The sequence below is a fragment of the Ambystoma mexicanum genome, chromosome 1p (genome assembly GCF_040938575.1).
Source record: "Ambystoma mexicanum isolate Mex_15411 chromosome 1p, UKY_AmexF1_1, whole genome shotgun sequence".
Taxonomy (NCBI): Eukaryota; Metazoa; Chordata; class Amphibia; order Caudata; family Ambystomatidae; genus Ambystoma; species Ambystoma mexicanum.
Window position 1 is genome coordinate 3,362,705 of NC_090921.1, and position 14,865 is coordinate 3,377,569.

The following is a 14,865-nucleotide window of genomic DNA, read 5'->3' on the forward strand; positions in this document are numbered from 1 at the left end:
CCGGGGCCCTGCCGGGGACTCACCCCCGACTAGCCCCAGCCATGCTGACACCTGAGGCTGCCCGTGCAGCGGCTGCACGGTTACACAAGCTGCCTGCAGGTGTCAGCACTACGGTTTAGAAAAAAAGTAATTGCCTTTTCTTTTTTTCTAAACCGAAGTGCTGTCACCTGCAAGCAGCAGGTGCAACCGTCCAGTGCAGGCTGCCTGGTGGCTCTGTACTCTGAAACAGGAGGAGGGCTGGACTGCCAGGCCTCCTTTTGTTTCTGAGTAAATAGCCATCACCCAGCATGAAGCCCCTGCGCTACTCACGCTGGCTGATGGCTATTTACTCAGAAACAAAAGGCGAGCTGGGCAGTTCAGACCTCCTCCTGTTTCAGAGTACAGAGCCATCAGCAGCAGGCATCACTTTCATTCAAGGAGCCTGTGGTAAAGCATTGCAGCATGTGGCTCCTTGAATGAAAAGGCTGCCTGCTGGGTGTGAGCTGTGGCATACTGGTGTCACACCTTTGCTCCGCTTAGCCGCTTCTTTTGTTTAAAAGGAGGGGTTGGGCGCATTAAAGGTAATAATGCCAGTGCACCCCAGCTCTGCTTCTTTTAGCAACCCTCACCTCTTAGGCGAGGGGGGCTCTTGATGGGGGCGTGGACTAAGCACACCCATGCCTAGGCCACACCCCCTAACGAGAGCCCCCCTCAATTTCTAATCCCACTTAAAGCACTGCTTAGAGTCACCTTGGAAGTGACTTTAGAATAGGTTGCCATAAGTAAGCCAAGTGGCAAATAACTTTGTGGTGCAAAATACCTAAATTGCACTAGTATTATATATGGAGCAACTCTATAGTCATTAGGCATTGAGGCTTGGCCAGGACAGCTGCCCCTCATAATGTAGCCTCGAGCGTGGAGTCTATAATGGCAGCAGTCCGTGGCAGCAGTAAACCTTCCCAAAAGTGGTTGTAACTAGCCCAAAGACGACATCTTGTGCAAATGCTCTTATCCAGTGCATGCCAAAGAATGGCCTAGATGTCACCTGCTCCATCTTGTCAGGCGCGTCTCATGGGCTGCAAGTCGCCTTCCCATGTGCTGACCGCAGGCGCTAAGGGCTCAATAGAAATGTACTAAGAACATTGTTCTGCTGACAGCAGCTGCTAGTAGCTGTTGCTGTGCACGTGAGTATTAATGGCCGGTTAGCTCAGTTGGTTAGAGCGTGGTGCTAATAACGCCAAGGTCGCGTACTGGCCACACCTTTTTAAGTTTCCTTTTAAAATTGGAGCGTCATGAATGAAGAACTCTCATTGGACGAATATGAAATCTGTAAAATAATAAGCCCATGTGAAATTCTGAGTAATAGCACAATATAAGCAAAGACGTCCTCTGGCTAATGCCAAAAACAGTTCTTTGGCTCCTGAAATGACTACATGTCCTAGTGCTGTAGCAAAAGGACTGCAAAAAGGCAGTCTATCCGTGGTCCTCCTCTTCTTAGCCGGCGGTGGCAGCACAGGTATTTCCCGCCAGTCCCAAATTGATAACATCACTCCAAGTTTGCAGTGTGCTGACATCTCAGGAGTCTTCTGGCTTCTGAATTGTGGGAGTCGGATCACCCTGCGGGGAGGAGATGGGCCCAACATCGCAGCACAGCACCCCTCTGGCCCGCCATGGGTAACTTAAACTTTGGACACCCCCTGAGAATCCCCCCTTTTTTGCAGGCCCCCCATCAATCAAATCGCTGTGTACCAATCTTTCCTCTTGGTATCCTCTACAAGGTCTCATTGTTTGGAATAGGTCGAGGACCTGCTGGGATATCCTATCAGCAGCATCCCTGCCCCACTTAGCCGTGCCCAGCTTCTGATCCTGGCAAATGCTATGGGACCTGGGCAGTCATTGCCAAAGAATGGCAACTGATTGATTACCTGTGCAAATGATAACCATGCCCGGCAAATGTGTGAGTGCAAAGGCAATTGATTAGAATTCCTGTAAATGGAGAAGGCATCTGGCAAATGATAACAGGGCTGTCACCCACTCAACTGAAAATGTTGCAGGCAGGAGGCATGACTGCGCAACGATGCTCAGTACGGCGGGGTAGAAGCGGCTTGGAATGGGGAGTAAGCAAGAGCACAACAAATCTCACAGCTTTGAGAGGAGAGAGTGTTTAAGCAATCATTAACAGGCAGCAACCCCAAAGGGACGTCATTTCACCAAAATGCCAGGGGTAGCGGAAGTGACATCACACGACCCTTGACCCCCTGATGACATCACAGGAAGTGATGTCATTTGACCCCACCCTGAAGTGATATCGCAGGAAGCGATGGAACACAACCTTTCACCCGTTGACGAAACACGAAGTGGCATCACATAGCATTGTACACCACGAAAAATATGGTTACAATATCACTATAGTGTGATGTACATAATGTGATGTACATTTCATACAAGAATGGATCGCCATATGTATTGTTAAGATCAGAGTGTATAGGCCCATATTCCCAAATTACTGTGAATGCAAGCAGAAGTCCATGACCAAATGATAATGATGTGTTATTATATAGCACTTACGCTTAAGCGCTTTATATTGTAAAAATATACACCCAATATCACCCAACATGTGTTGGTACTCATTTATCGACCTCAGAAAGATGAAAGGCTGAGTTGAGGCGTTTAAGAACAGACTAAATCAGTGACTCACCCCCTGAAGTGTGCCTGAAATAAACCTTTAATGAGTCTAGCAATTATTGTATAGCATTCCAGAAAGACACATTATTTGGTATTCCTATTCTTTCTTATTTAGGGTCAGTGCTGAAAGTGTTAGACTTTTGGCACTCCTGTTCTTATTGTTCTTATTTTTTTTAACGGCCCTGAACAAGAAAGCCAGCCACTCCAGAAGTAAAGAGCTACATGGTGCTGGCCACAGCCTAGGAGCTTGCATTACAAAACCCCCCCAAAAAAACAAAAAAGAGAACTTTTTTCAAGAGGTTGCAAGGGAGAACACAGATGTCGCAAGGGAGACCTCAGAGGTCGCAGATGCGACCTCTAGCAACCCCCAACTGACGTCCCCGGGTACAGTGGCAGGAGACATCTCTGCCCATATCAACATACGCCCCAGGGTGAAGACAAAGACTTAATGCTGGGCCAGATTTTACATGCCTCGCACCCCCAATGATTAATCTCTCTTTGTGAAACTACATATCCTCAACATTGGGGTGGAAAATGGTTGCCATCGGCCAATGGAAGTAATACTAGATGAAGGAAGGGACATGCACCAACATTCAACCTGATGCCTCAGAGGAAGTCCAGTTTTTTGCAGCATGTGTTTGTGTGCATGTGTGTCTTGCAAGTCCCAGGTTTGACACCTGATAAGCTCGCCTAGTGGGTTAATGCACCTACCACAGCAATCTATATGTAACCTGCAGGCAACACATCCAGTTCCTGGTGAGATACACAGACTGAAGTGACTTCCCGGAAAAAAGACATTTCAAGGAGCATCATCAGTCTTTGATACTTAGAGGCAGAGCTTTAAGTGGGCTGGGGCTAGCATGGGCCGAGATCCGGCAGTCTCCAGAAAAGGCTCCTAAGCCGGGGCCCTGCCGGGGACTCACCCCCGACTAGACCCAGCCATGCTGACACCTGAGGCCGCCCGTGCAGCGGCTGCACGGTTACACAAGCTGCGTGCAGGTGTCAGCACTACGGATTAGAAAAAAAGTAATTGCCTTTTCTTTTTTTCTAAACCGAAGTGCTGTCACCTGCAAGCAGCAGGTGCAACCGTCCAGTGCGGGCTGCCTGGTGGCTCTGTACTCTGAAACAGGAGGAGGGCTGGACTGCCAGGCCTCCTTTTGTTTCTGAGTAAATAGCCATCACCCAGCATGAAGCCCCTGTGCTACTCACGCTGGCTGATGGCTATTTACTCAGAAACAAAAGGCAAGCTGGGCAGTTCAGACCTCCTCCTGTTTCAGAGTACAGAGCCATCAGCAGCAGGCATCACTTTCATTCAAGGAGCCTGTGGTAAAGCATTGCAGCATGTGGCTCCTTGAATGAAAAGGCTGCCTGCTGGGTGTGTGCTGTGGCAATCTGGGGTCACACCTTTGCTCCGCTTAGCCGCTTCTTTTGTTTAAAAGGAGGGGCTGTGCGCATTAAAGGTAATAATGCCAGTGCATCCCAGCTCTGCTTCTTTTAGCAGCCCCCAACTCTTAGGTGAGGGGGGTTCTTGATGGGGGCGTGGACTAAGCACACCCATGCCTAGGCCACGCCCCATAACGAGAGCCCCCCTCAATTTCTAATCCCACTTAAAGCACTGCTTAGAGTCACCTTGGAAGTGACTTTAGAATAGGTTGCCATAAGTAAGCCAAGTGGCAAATAACTTTGTGGTGCAAAATACCTAAATTGGACTAGTATTATATATGGAGCAACTCTATAGTCATTAGGCATTGAGGCTTGGCCAGGACAGCTGCCCCTCATAATGTAGCCTCGAGCGTGGAGTCTATAATGGCAGCAGTCCGTGGCAGCAGTAAGCCTTCCCAAAAGTGGTTGTAACTGGCCCAAAGACGACATCTTGTGCAAATGCTCTTATCCAGTGCATGCCAAAGAATGGTCTAGATGTCACCTGCTCCATCTTGTCAGGCGCGTCTCATGGGCTGCAAGTCGCCTTCCCATGTGCTGACTGTAGGCGCTAAGGGCTCAATAGGAATGTACTAAGAACATTTTTCTGCTGACAGCGGCTGCTAGTAGCTGTTGCTGTGACCGCGAGTATTAATGGCCGGTTACCTCAGTTGGTTAGAGCGTGGTGCTAATAACGCCAAGGTCGCGGGTTCGATCCCCGTACTGGCCACACCTTTTTAGGTTTCCTTTTAAAATTGGAGCGTCATGAATGAAGAACTCTCATTGGACGAATATGAAATCTGTAAAATAATAAGCCGATGTGGAATTCTGAGTAATAGCACAACATAAGCAAAGACGTCCTCTGGCTAATGCCAAAAACAGTTCTTTGGCTCCTGAAATGACTACATGTCCTAGTGCTGTAGCAAAAGGACTGCAAGAAGGCAGTCTATCCGTGGTCCTCCTCTTCTTAGCCGGCGGTGGCAGCACAGGTATTTCCCGCCAGTCCCAAATTGATAACATCACTCCAAGTTTGCAGTGTGCTGACATCTCAGGAGTCTTCTGGCTTCTGAATTGTGGGAGTCGGATCACCCTGCGGGGAGGAGATGGGCCCAACATCGCAGCACAGCACCCCTCTGGCCCGCCATGGGTAACTTAAACTTTGGACACCCCCTGAGAATCCCCCCTTTTTTGCAGGCCCCCCATCAATCAAATCGCTGTGTACCAATCTTTCCTCTTGGTATCCTCTACAAGGTCTCATTGTTTGGAATAGGTCGAGGACCTGCTGGGATATCCTATCAGCAGCATCCCTGCCCCACTTAGCCGTGCCCAGCTTCTGATCCTGGCAAATGCTATGGGACCTGGGCAGTCATTGCCAAAGAATGGCAACTGATTGATTACCTGTGCAAATGATAACCATGCCCGGCAAATGTGTGAGTGCAAAGGCAATTGATTAGAATTCCTGTAAACGGAGAAGGCATCTGGCAAATGATAACAGGGCTGTCACCCACTCCACTGAAAATGTTGCAGGCAGGAGGCATGACTGCGCAACGATGCTCAGTACGGCGGGGTAGAAGCGGCTTGGAATGGGGAGTAAGCAAGAGCACAACAAATCTCACAGCTTTGAGAGGAGAGAGTGTTTAAGCAATCATTAACAGGCAGCAACCCCAAAGGGACGTCATTTCACCAAAATGCCAGGGGTAGCGGAAGTGACATCACACGACCCTTGACCCCCTGATGACATCACAGGAAGTGATGTCATTTGACCCCACCCTGAAGTGATATCGCAGGAAGCGATGGAACACAACCTTTCACCCGTTGACGAAACAGCAAGTGGCATCACATAGCATTGTACACCACGAAAAATATGGTTACAATATCACTATAGTGTGATGTACATAATGTGATGTACATTTCATACAAGAATGGATCGCCATATGTATTGTTAAGATCAGAGTGTATAGGCCCATATTCCCAAATTACTGTGAATGCAAGCAGAAGTCCATGACCAAATGATAATGATGTGTTATTATATAGCACTTACGCTTAAGCGCTTTATATTGTAAAAATATACACCCAATATCACCCAACATGTGTTGGTACTCATTTATCGACCTCAGAAAGATGAAAGGCTGAGTTGAGGCGTTTAAGAACAGACTAAATCAGTGACTCACCCCCTGAAGTGTGCCTGAAATAAACCTTTAATGAGTCTAGCAATTATTGTATAGCATTCCAGAAAGACACATTATTTGGTATTCCTATTCTTTCTTATTTAGGGTCAGTGCTGAAAGTGTTAGACTTTTGGCACTCCTGTTCTTATTGTTCTTATTTTTTTTAACGGCCCTGAACAAGAAAGCCAGCCACTCCAGAAGTAAAGAGCTACATGGTGCTGGCCACAGCCTAGGAGCTTGCATTACAAACCCCCCCCAAAAAAACAAAAAAAGAGAACTTTTTTCAAGAGGTTGCAAGGGAGAACACAGATGTCGCAAGGGAGACCTCAGAGGTCGCAGATGCGACCTCTAGCAACCCCCAACTGACGTCCCCGGGTACAGTGGCAGGAGACACATCTGCCCATATCAACATACGCCCCAGGGTGAAGACAAAGACTTAATGCTGGGCCAGATTTTACATGCCTCGCACCCCCAATGATTAATCTCTCTTTGTGAAACTAAATATCCTCAACATTGGGGTGGAAAATGGTTGCCATCGGCCAATGGAAGTAATACTAGATGAAGGAAGGGACATGCACCAACATTCAACCTGATGCCTCAGAGGAAGTCCAGTTTTTTGCAGCATGTGTTTGTGTGCATGTGTGTCTTGCAAGTCCCAGGTTTGACACCTGATAAGCTCGCCTAGTGGGTTAATGCACCTACCACAGCAATCTATATGTAACCTGCAGGCAACACATCCAGTTCCTGGTGAGATACACGGACAGAAGTGACTTCCCGGAAAAAAGACATTTCAAGGAGCATCATCAGTCTTTGATACTTAGAGGCAGAGCTTTAAGTGGGCTGGGGCTAGCATGGGCCGAGATCCGGCAGTCTCCAGAAAAGGCTCCTAAGCCGGGGCCCTGCCGGGGACTCACCCCCGACTAGACCCAGCCATGCTGACACCTGAGGCCGCCCGTGCAGCGGCTGCACGGTTACACAAGCTGCGTGCAGGTGTCAGCACTACGGATTAGAAAAAAAGTAATTGCCTTTTCTTTTTTTCTAAACTGAAGTGCTGTCACCTGCAAGCAGCAGGTGCAACCGTCCAGTGCGGGCTGCCTGGTGGCTCTGTACTCTGAAACAGGAGGAGGGCTGGACTGCCAGGCCTCCTTTTGTTTCTGAGTAAATAGCCATCACCCAGCATGAAGCCCCTGCGCTACTCACGCTGGCTGATGGCTATTTACTCAGAAACAAAAGGCAAGCTGGGCAGTTCAGACCTCCTCCTGTTTCAGAGTACAGAGCCATCAGCAGCAGGCATCACTTTCATTCAAGGAGCCTGTGGTAAAGCATTGCAGCATGTGGCTCCTTGAATGAAAAGGCTGCCTGCTGGGTGTGTGCTGTGGCATTCTGGGGTCACACCTTTGCTCCGCTTAGCCGCTTCTTTTGTTTAAAAGGAGGGGCTGTGCGCATTAAAGGTAATAATGCCAGTGCATCCCAGCTCTGCTTCTTTTAGCAGCCCCCAACTCTTAGGTGAGGGGGGTTCTTGATGGGGGCGTGGACTAAGCACACCCATGCCTAGGCCACGCCCCCTAACGAGAGCCCCCCTCAATTTCTAATCCCACTTAAAGCACTGCTTAGAGTCACCTTGGAAGTGACTTTAGAATAGGTTGCCATAAGTAAGCCAAGTGGCAAATAACTTTGTGGTGCAAAATACCTAAATTGGACTAGTATTATATATGGAGCAACTCTATAGTCATTAGGCATTGAGGCTTGGCCAGGACAGCTGCCCCTCATAATGTAGCCTCGAGCGTGGAGTCTATAATGGCAGCAGTCCGTGGCAGCAGTAAGCCTTCCCAAAAGTGGTTGTAACTGGCCCAAAGACGACATCTTGTGCAAATGCTCTTATCCAGTGCATGCCAAAGAATGGTCTAGATGTCACCTGCTCCATCTTGTCAGGCGTGTCTCATGGGCTGCAAGTCGCCTTCCCATGTGCTGACTGTAGGCGCTAAGGGCTCAATAGGTATGTACTCAGAACATTTTTCTGCTGACAGCGGCTGCTAGTAGCTGTTGCTGTGACCGTGAGTATTAATGGCCGGTTAGCTCAGTTGGTTAGAGCGTGGTGCTAATAACGCCAAGGTCGCGGGTTCGATCCCCGTACTGGCCACACCTTTTTAAGTTTCCTTTTAAAATTGGAGCGTCATGAATGAAGAACTCTCATTGGACGAATATGAAATCTGTAAAATAATAAGCCGATGTGGAATTCTGAGTAATAGCACAATATAAGCAAAGACGTCCTCTGGCTAATGCCAAAAACAGTTCTTTGGCTCCTGAAATGACTACATGTCCTAGTGCTGTAGCAAAAGGACTGCAAGAAGGCAGTCTATCCGTGGTCCTCCTCTTCTTAGCCGGCGGTGGCAGCACAGGTATTTCCCGCCAGTCCCAAATTGATAACATCACTCCAAGTTTGCAGTGTGCTGACATCTCAGGAGTCTTCTGGCTTCTGAATTGTGGGAGTCGGATCACCCTGCGGGGAGGAGATGGGCCCAACATCGCAGCACAGCACCCCTCTGGCCAGCCATGGGTAACTTAAACTTTGGACACCCCCTGAAGATCCCCCCTTTTTTGCAGGTCCCCCATCAATCAAATCGCTGTGTACCAATCTTTCCTCTTGGTTTCCTCTACAAGGTCTCAATGTTTGGAATAGGACAAGGACCTGCTGGGATATCCTATCAGCAGCATCCCTGCCCCACTTAGCCGTGCCCAGCTTCTGATCCTGGCAAATGCTATGGGACCTGGGCAGTCATTGCCAAAGAATGGCAACTGATTGATTACCTGTGCAAATGATAACCATGCCCGGCAAATGTGTGAGTGCAAAGGCAATTGATTACAATTCCTGTAAATGGAGAAGGCATCTGGCAAATGATAACAGGGCTGTCACCCACTCAACTGAAAATGTTGCAGGCAGGAGGCATGACTGCGCAACGATGCTCAGTACGGCGGGGTAGAAGCGGCTTGGAATGGGAGTAAGCAAGAGCACAACAAATCTCACAGCTTTGAGAGGAGAGAGTGTTTAAACAAGCATTAACAGGCAGCAACCCCAAAGGGACGTCATTTCACCAAAATGCCAGGGGTAGCGGAAGTGACATCACACGACCCTTGACCCCCTGATGACATCACAGGAAGTGATGTCATTTGACCCCACCCTGAAGTAATATCGCAGGAAGCGATGGAACACAACCTTTCACCCGTTGACGAAACAGCAAGTGGCATCACATAGCATTGTACACCACGAAAAATATGGTTACAATATCACTATAGTGTGATGTACATAATGTGATGTACATTTCATACAAGAATGGATCGCCATATGTATTGTTAAGATCAGAGTGTATAGGCCCATATTCCCAAATTACTGTGAATGCAAGCAAAAGTCCATGACCAAATGATAATGATGTGTTATTATATAGCACTTACGCTTAAGCGCTTTATATTGTAAAAATATACACCCAATATCACCCAACATGTGTTGGTACTCATTTATCGACCTCAGAAAGATGAAAGGCTGAGTTGAGGCTTTTAAGAACAGACTAAATCAGTGACTCACCCCCTGAAGTGTGCCTGAAATAAACCTTTAATGAGTCTAGCAATTATTGTATAGCATTCCAGAAAGACACATTATTTGGTATTCCTATTCTTTCTTATTTAGGGTCAGTGCTGAAAGTGTTAGACTTTTGGCACTCCTGTTCTTATTGTTCTTATTTTTTTTAACGGCCCTGAACAAGAAAGCCAGCCACTCCAGAAGTAAAGAGCTACATGGTGCTGGCCACAGCCTAGGAGCTTGCATTACAAAACCCCCCTAAAAAAACAAAAAAAGAGAACTTTTTTCAAGAGGTTGCAAGGGAGAACACAGATGTCGCAAGGGAGACCTCAGAGGTCGCAGATGCGACCTCTAGCAACCCCCAACTGACGTCCCTGGGTACAGTGGCAGGAGACATCTCTGCCCATATCAACATACGCCCCAGGGTGAAGACAAAGACTTAATGCTGGGCCAGATTTTACATGCCTCGCACCCCCAATGATTAATCTCTCTTTGTGAAACTAAATATCCTCAACATTGGGGTGGAAAATGGTTGCCATCGGCCAATGGAAGTAATACTAGATGAAGGAAGGGACATGCACCAACATTCAACCTGATGCCTCAGAGGAAGTCCAGTTTTTTGCAGCATGTGTTTGTGTGCATGTGTGTCTTGCAAGTCCCAGGTTTGACACCTGATAAGCTCGCCTAGTGGGTTAATGCACCTACCACAGCAATCTATATGTAACCTGCAGGCAACACATCCAGTTCCTGGTGAGATACACGGACAGAAGTGACTTCCCGGAAAAAAGACATTTCAAGGAGCATCATCAGTCTTTGATACTTAGAGGCAGAGCTTTAAGTGGGCTGGGGCTAGCATGGGCCGAGATCCGGCAGTCTCCAGAAAAGGCTCCTAAGCTGAGGCCCTGCCGGGGACTCACCCCCGACTAGACCCAGCCATGCTGACACCTGAGGCCGCCCGTGCAGCGGCTGCACGGTTACACAAGCTGCGTGCAGGTGTCAGCACTACGGATTAGAAAAAAAGTAATTGCCTTTTCTTTTTTTCTAAACCGAAGTGCTGTCACCTGCAAGCAGCAGGTGCAACCGTCCAGTGCGGGCTGCCTGGTGGCTCTGTACTCTGAAACAGGAGGAGGGCTGGACTGCCAGGCCTCCTTTTGTTTCTGAGTAAATAGCCATCACCCAGCATGAAGCCCCTGCGCTACTCACGCTGGCTGATGGCTATTTACTCAGAAACAAAAGGCAAGCTGGGCAGTTCAGACCTCCTCCTGTTTCAGAGTACAGAGCCATCAGCAGCAGGCATCACTTTCATTCAAGGAACCTGTGGTAAAGCATTGCAGCATGTGGCTCCTTGAATGAAAAGGCTGCCTGCTGGGTGTGTGCTGTGGCATTCTGGGGTCACACCTTTGCTCCGCTTAGCCGCTTCTTTTGTTTAAAAGGAGGGGCTGTGCGCATTAAAGGTAATAATGCCAGTGTATCCCAGCTCTGCTTCTTTTAGCAGCCACCAACTCTTAGGTGAGGGGGGTTCTTGATGGGGGCGTGGACTAAGCACACCCATGCCTAGGCCACGCCCCCTAACGAGAGCCCCCCTCAATTTCTAATCCCACTTAAAGCACTGCTTAGAGTCACCTTGGAAGTGACTTTAGAATAGGTTGCCATAAGTAAGCCAAGTGGCAAATAACTTTGTGGTGCAAAATACCTAAATTGGACTAGTATTATATATGGAGCAACTCTATAGTCATTAGGCATTGAGGCTTGGCCAGGACAGCTGCCCCTCATAATGTAGCCTCGAGCGTGGAGTCTATAATGGCAGCAGTCCGTGGCAGCAGTAAGCCTTCCCAAAAGTGGTTGTAACTGGCCCAAAGACGACATCTTGTGCAAATGCTCTTATCCAGTGCATGCCAAAGAATGGTCTAGATGTCACCTGCTCCATCTTGTCAGGCGCGTCTCATGGGCTGCAAGTCGCCTTCCCATGTGCTGACTGTAGGCGCTAAGGGCTCAATAGGAATGTACCAAGAACATTTTTCTGCTGACAGCGGCTGCTAGTAGCTGTTGCTGTGACCGCGAGTATTAATGGCCGGTTAGCTCAGTTGGTTAGAGCGTGGTGCTAATAACGCCAATGTCGCGGGTTCGATCCCCGTACTGGCCACACCTTTTTAGGTTTCCTTTTAAAATTGGAGCGTCATGAATGAAGAACTCTCATTGGACGAATATGAAATCTGTAAAATAATAAGCCGATGTGGAATTCTGAGTAATAGCACAATATAAGCAAAGACGTCCTCTGGCTAATGCCAAAAACAGTTCTTTGGCTCCTGAAATGACTACATGTCCTAGTGCTGTAGCAAAAGGACTGCAAGAAGGCAGTCTATCCGTGGTCCTCCTCTTCTTAGCCGGCGGTGGCAGCATAGGTATTTCCCGCCAGTCCCAAATTGATAACATCACTCCAAGTTTGCAGTGTGCTGACATCTCAGGAGTCTTCTGGCTTCTGAATTGTGGGAGTCGGATCACCCTGCGGGGAGGAGATGGGCCCAACATCGCAGCACAGCACCCCTCTGGCCCGCCATGGGTAACTTAAACTTTGGACACCCCCTGAGAATCCCCCCTTTTTTGCAGGCCCCCCATCAATCAAATCGCTGTGTACCAATCTTTCCTCTTGGTATCCTCTACAAGGTCTCATTGTTTGGAATAGGTCGAGGACCTGCTGGGATATCCTATCAGCAGCATCCCTGCCCCACTTAGCCGTGCCCAGCTTCTGATCCTGGCAAATGCTATGGGACCTGGGCAGTCATTGCCAAAGAATGGCAACTGATTGATTACCTGTGCAAATGATAACCATGCCCGGCAAATGTGTGAGTGCAAAGGCAATTGATTAGAATTCCTGTAAATGGAGAAGGCATCTGGCAAATGATAACAGGGCTGTCACCCACTCCACTGAAAATGTTGCAAGCAGGAGGCATGACTGCGCAACGATGCTCAGTACGGCGGGGTAGAAGCGGCTTGGAATGGGGAGTAAGCAAGAGCTCAACAAATCTCACAGCTTTGAGAGGAGAGAGTGTTTAAGCAATCATTAACAGGCAGCAACCCCAAAGGGACGTCATTTCACCAAAATGCCAGGGGTAGCGGAAGTGACATCACACGACCCTTGACCCCCTGATGACATCACAGGAAGTGATGTCATTTGACCCCACCCTGAAGTGATATCGCAGGAAGCGATGGAACACAACCTTTCACCCGTTGATGAAACACGAAGTGGCATCACATAGCATTGTACACTACGAAAAATATGGTTACAATATCACTATAGTGTGATGTACATAATGTGATGTACATTTCATACAAGAATGGATCGCCATATGTATTGTTAAGATCAGAGTGTATAGGCCCATATTCCCAAATTACTGTGAATGCAAGCAGAAGTCCATGACCAAATGATAATGATGTGTTATTATATAGCACTTACGCTTAAGCACTTTATATTGTAAAAATATACACCCAATATCACCCAACATGTGTTGGTACTCATTTATCGACCTCAGAAAGATGAAAGGCTAAGTTGAGGCGTTTAAGAACAGACTAAATCAGTGACTCACCCCCTGAAGTGTGCCTGAAATAAACCTTTAATGAGTCTAGCAATTATTGTATAGCATTCCAGAAAGAAACATTATTTGGTATTCCTATTCTTTCTTATTTAGGGTCAGTGCTGAAAGTGTTAGACTTTTGGCACTCCTGTTCTTATTGTTCTTATTTTTTTTAACGGCCCTGAACAAGAAAGCCAGCCACTCCAGAAGTAAAGAGCTACATGGTGCTGGCCACAACCTAGGAGCTTGCATTACAAAACCCCCCCAAAAAAACAAAAAAAGAGAACTTTTTTCAAGAGGTTGCAAGGGAGAACACAGATGTCGCAAGGGAGACCTCAGAGGTTGCAGATGCGACCTCTAGCAACCCCCAACTGACGTCCCCGGGTACAGTGGCAGGAGACATCTCTGCCCATATCAACATACGCCCCAGGGTGAAGACAAAGACTTAATGCTGGGCCAGATTTTACATGCCTCGCACCCCCAATGATTAATCTCTCTTTGTGAAACTAAATATCCTCAACATTGGGGTGGAAAATGGTTGCCATTGGCCAATGGAAGTAATACTAGATGAAGGAAGGGACATGCACCAACATTCAACCTGATGCCTCAGAGGAAGTCCAGTTTTTTGCAGCATGTGTTTGTGTGCATGTGTGTCTTGCAAGTCCCAGGTTTGACACCTGATAAGCTCGCCTAGTGGGTTAATGCACCTACCACAGCAATCTATATATAACCTGCAGGCAACACATCCAGTTCCTGGTGAGATACACGGACAGAAGTGACTTCCCGGAAAAAAGACATTTCAAGGAGCATCATCAGTCTTTGATACTTAGAGGCAGAGCTTTAAGTGGGCTGGGGCTAGCATGGGCCGAGATCCGGCAGTCTCCAGAAAAGGCTCCTAAGCCGGGGCCCTGCCGGGGACTCACCCCCGACTAGACCCAGCCATGCTGACACCTGAGGCCGCCCGTGCAGCGGCTGCACGGTTACACAAGCTGCGTGCAGGTGTCAGCACTACGGATTAGAAAAAAAGTAATTGCCTTTTCTTTTTTTCTAAACCGAAGTGCTGTCACCTGCAAGCAGCAGGTGCAACCGTCCAGTGCGGGCTGCCTGGTGGCTCTGTACTCTGAAACAGGAGGAGGGCTGGACTGCCAGGCCTCCTTTTGTTTCTGAGTAAATAGCCATCACCCAGCATGAAGCCCCTGCGCTACTCGCGCTGGCTGATGGCTATTTACTCAGAAACAAAAGGCAAGCTGGGCAGTTCAGACCTCCTCCTGTTTCAGAGTACAGAGCCATCAGCAGCAGGCATCACTTTCATTCAAGGAGCCTGTGGTAAAGCATTGCAGCATGTGGCTCCTTGAATGAAAAGGCTGCCTGCTGGGTGTGTGCTGTGGCATTCTGGGGTCACACCTTTGCTCCGCTTAGCCGCTTCTTTTGTTTAAAAGGAGGGGCTGTGCGCATTAAAGGTAATAAT

General features: G+C 48.2%; 3 non-coding genes across 3 annotated transcripts; all 3 read left to right on the forward strand.

The window, feature by feature from the left end:
• Positions 1-4,739: 4,739 nt before the first annotated feature.
• TRNAI-AAU (transfer RNA isoleucine (anticodon AAU)) lies at positions 4,740-4,813 on the forward strand. Its single transcript has one exon. It is a non-coding gene; the product is annotated as a tRNA-Ile (tRNA).
• Positions 4,814-8,317: 3,504 nt separating this feature from the next.
• TRNAI-AAU (transfer RNA isoleucine (anticodon AAU)) lies at positions 8,318-8,391 on the forward strand. The gene has a single exon. It is a non-coding gene; the product is annotated as a tRNA-Ile (tRNA).
• Positions 8,392-11,894: 3,503 nt separating this feature from the next.
• On the forward strand, positions 11,895-11,968 carry TRNAI-AAU (transfer RNA isoleucine (anticodon AAU)). Its single transcript has one exon. It is a non-coding gene; the product is annotated as a tRNA-Ile (tRNA).
• Positions 11,969-14,865: the final 2,897 nt, after the last annotated feature.